Source organism: Hippocampus comes, unplaced genomic scaffold (assembly GCF_001891065.2).
Source record: "Hippocampus comes isolate QL1 unplaced genomic scaffold, H_comes_QL1_v1.1 scaffold112, whole genome shotgun sequence".
Taxonomy (NCBI): Eukaryota; Metazoa; Chordata; class Actinopteri; order Syngnathiformes; family Syngnathidae; genus Hippocampus; species Hippocampus comes.
The window spans coordinates 2927129-2929698 of NW_017805841.1; the positions used below are offsets into that span (position 1 = coordinate 2927129).

Here is a 2570-nt window from a genome sequence, read left to right on the forward strand (position 1 = left end):
ACACAAGAGTGCCAGGGTGTGTATGTATAAATTCCCGATACAAACCAAAAGTATAAAAATATCACGGTTAAGGGTAAAGCATGAGCCTTAATGGAGACTTCTTTCTTCTTACTTTGTTTCTTTTCTGATTGATATAAAAATGATTCAATAGATATAAACATACAACACGGGGTAGGACTAGATAAGTTCTTTACTTCTTCCTACTCCCTTGAACATAATAACTGTGTTGAATGATGACTAATTTCTCTTTCCTCTTTACTATTTTATTTACCTTATTTTCTGTCAAATTATTACTGTATATGTTTTATGTTCAATAAACAAACAAACAAACAAACAAACAAACAAACAAACCCTGAGAGCAACGAAAGCAGGAAGTTCTATACAGTACTGTATTTACAAATATATTCATGTCAGATTTCATTTTTAATCATGTTGATTGTAAAACTAAAATCGTATTCAAAAAGCATTATTATTAATGATTCTTAATATTTGTGTTCATGTTCTATGTTTTGTTTGACAAATGTTTTTTTAAATAAATATTAACAGTAAGAGATAGTGGTCATCATATTAAACATACATACATAGCACGATTGTTTTTTTCCCCCAAATGCTAAATAATAAAACTTAAATAATCGTAATTCAAAAATTAATCACGGTCCATGGTGGAGAGAATTTGAACAACAGAATAATAAATACTGATTCGAAAATTTTGACCCTTTTGTTCGAGAATAAAGGAAAGCTAGTAAATTAAATTAGTAACATCTGTCACTTGGCTTTTGTGTCAATTACAAGCACAATAATAAAATTTGATGATTCAACATGGTGAAAAACAATACTTTCAGTTTATTGGTTATTTTATGGGCTGTTTAAAAGACCCAAGGATTGTGGTCAAAAGTTAAAATATCAAGTACCCGAGAGAGGGGGAGTAAAAAAAAAAAAAACTATTAGTAAACTATTAGTAATTAAAATATGTCTGTATAAAACAAATATGTTTAAGTAAAATATATGTGCAATTATTTATTTTTAGTCTAGTATTTTTTTTCTCCACAAAATAAGGTTACCAAACAGCTCTCCGGCATGACCCATTTCAATCGACAAGCACCAAAACAAAATAAAACGTCTGTAACAATTGGGCCGATGATCAGCTCTTGTTTGAGTGTACTTAACATCGGGGCCGCAGAGTCTCCACCGTAACACTTTTACCTCATGTGTGCTTGCGTAGATGCCTGTTCACTCAGCAGCATCTCATTGCCATGAACGTCACCAAAAGCTGACTCGGGTCTTTTCCAACCACACTTTATGGCACGAAGACATCATTCAAGTCTCTGGGGTGGCAGTGGGGAGGGAGGGGGAAGGGTGGGATGTAAGTTCAATAACACGCAGAATCAGAATTCCCGTCATTCCCGTGACTCACCCGGGCAGGTTCTGCTGAGCGGAATTCCTGCTTTCTTTGGCCGGCATCTGGAAAAGTAACGCGATGCCGACTGCAAGCCCCTCCACCCCCGTTTTCCCTGCGTGAACAACTCTTGCTGGGGCCACAGGGCACACTACCCTGAAATGACAACATACCATTCATGTATCATTCATGATTGATTATTGTGATTCATGGGCTTTTATTTGTTGTTGTTGTTGTTGTTTTAAACTGGGTTTTCCCTTCCACATTTCTCAAGCCATTCGGACTGCAAAAGAGTCACAAAAGTAAAGACCAGTTCAGGATTGCTTTCCACATTCCCCAAATTGCCAGAATTTCACAATTTCCTGTTGAGCTCATTCAGGACGTCATGAAAACTAATTTACACATTCCCAAAATTCCATCTTCATATTAGAAAGAAATTCACAAATGTACCTCCTACTTCCGCATGACTTGATCCATTTCAACTTCGAATTCAGGACACAAACTTGCAGTATTTATCACCTCCTTCCAACATTTTTTGACCTGTTGGACATGTTGCGAACTATTTTCCACACTCTTCAGAGAGAAATTCCCAAATTAGGTATTTTACAAATCGTTGCTGCCAGGTGGGCGCCTCCGATGTCCAAATATGGTTAATTTCATATGTTGTTTCCACAAATCGATACTGTTGTTCCGCCCACAACGTGGGTGTGTTATTTTTCACAAACTATTTACCATTCTAAAATGGGGAAACAATGCTTTCTCTTTAATAAGGTTAATAATTTTAAAAAAACATTGTTTCCTACAAAATCATGGTTGTGGAGATTTAAGGATTCTGCCTAACAGTGACATTTGCCACCTCCTTACACGGTTGTTGGCCAAGGATATCCATTCCGCCTTACAACTATTTTCCTCATTCCGGACATCTTGGGACCTATTATATGCCCAATATCTGGAAAATTAAGAGATATTTTTAGGGGTGCTCTGATAGATCAGCAATCAATTGTGATCAGCCGATTTTTGTGGAAAAGGGTGTGATCGGTAATCGCCAAACAAGGCCTTTTATGGCTGATCGATGACCCTAGATCACCCTAAGTGGCCAACTATTCGAAACCAAAACATACATACTCTAATCCAGTGGTTCTTAAACTTTTTAGAGGTACCGAACCCAACCAGT

General features: G+C 36.7%; 1 long non-coding RNA gene across 1 annotated transcript in view; it reads right to left on the reverse strand.

Annotated features, from left to right (window-relative positions):
- The window catches only part of LOC109526848 (uncharacterized), a 34065-nt gene extending 31495 nt beyond the window's left edge, over nt 1–2570 (reverse strand). Inside the window, exon 1 of the long non-coding RNA XR_002170422.1 lies at nt 1204–2570. This is a non-coding gene — a long non-coding RNA (uncharacterized LOC109526848). The remainder of the gene's footprint in view (nt 1–1203) is intronic.